Source organism: Rhea americana, unplaced genomic scaffold (assembly GCF_003343005.1).
Source record: "Rhea americana isolate MKP2758 unplaced genomic scaffold, rheAme1 scaffold_55, whole genome shotgun sequence".
NCBI lineage: Eukaryota > Metazoa > Chordata > Aves > Rheiformes > Rheidae > Rhea > Rhea americana.
The window spans coordinates 2,301,761-2,302,840 of record NW_028186701.1 but is presented as its reverse complement, the minus strand read 5'-3'; positions in this window follow the sequence as shown (position 1 = coordinate 2,302,840).

Below are 1,080 nucleotides of genomic sequence, written 5' to 3'. Positions count from 1 at the left end.
AGCAGACAACACTGCATTAGTTTCCATGTGATTTTCATTAATTCAGCTATATTCATCTCACAAAATCTATAAGCCATAGATTTATAATAAAAGAATGAGAAAAGACTTTTACCCATTCAATATGGGGAGTATAAAATCATAGAAGATAACTCTTTCTTTTCCCATCTTGGAAAAACCCCATCACCAGATATTTTGCTTTATGTCATTCAACTTCCACTACACTTAGATTTTTCTGCCAATTAGTRGCTTTGATTATTATTTTAAACATACTCTGTTAGTTCATATCATCTGTGCTGCTGRTCAGTTCATTTGTAAGCCTGAGTGGTTCAGCTATTTCATCGAAAGCGGAGCTGGAAGAAGCTTAGCAGCAATACTCAGCAAGCAGCAATAAATAATAAGAGAAAGACAAGGCAGGGTAAAGAGCACTCACACACTCACAGAAATCCCAGTGAATTGCCTAGTGGGATTTCATGTCACTGTAGCACTAATTGTTTCTACCTCATTGTCCTCTTCTACTTATCCTCCGGTAAAGCTTAGGTGCTGCTAGGTGTTAATGACTCATGTCTACTGGGGAGAAAGGAAGTAGAAAATACTACAAAATTTGTTTCGCTTCTTATGCTGAGGGAAATATCCTTCAAAAGCCAGAGGCATCTCTGCACAAGGAAACAAACACGGAGAGCTGGAGCGGGACTTTAGTGTTGTGCTACTCAAGTAACTACCACAAAAAGTCAGGAATTAGCACCTCCATGTTAGGCAAGAAGTTTGATGGGAAAAGAAGCAGTTTAAGTCTGAACATTGTAATAGGCAGCACACAGGATATCTGGGATACTTTTGGCATCAGTTAAGAAGAATCAAAGAGGATTTGGCTTTTCGCAAGTTTACCTATTTTTAGGCCTTGAGACAAATATTTCTCTTAGAAAGAGCACTACAAAGAAGTGCCTGGAAACTCAACTCTTCTTCTTTTTCTCTCCTCTTCCTCTTCTTCTTCCTTTCCTTTCCTTTCCTTTCCTTTCCTTTCCTTTCCTTTCCTTTCCTTTCCTTTCCTTTCCTTTCCTTTCCTTTCCTTTCCTTTCCTTTCCT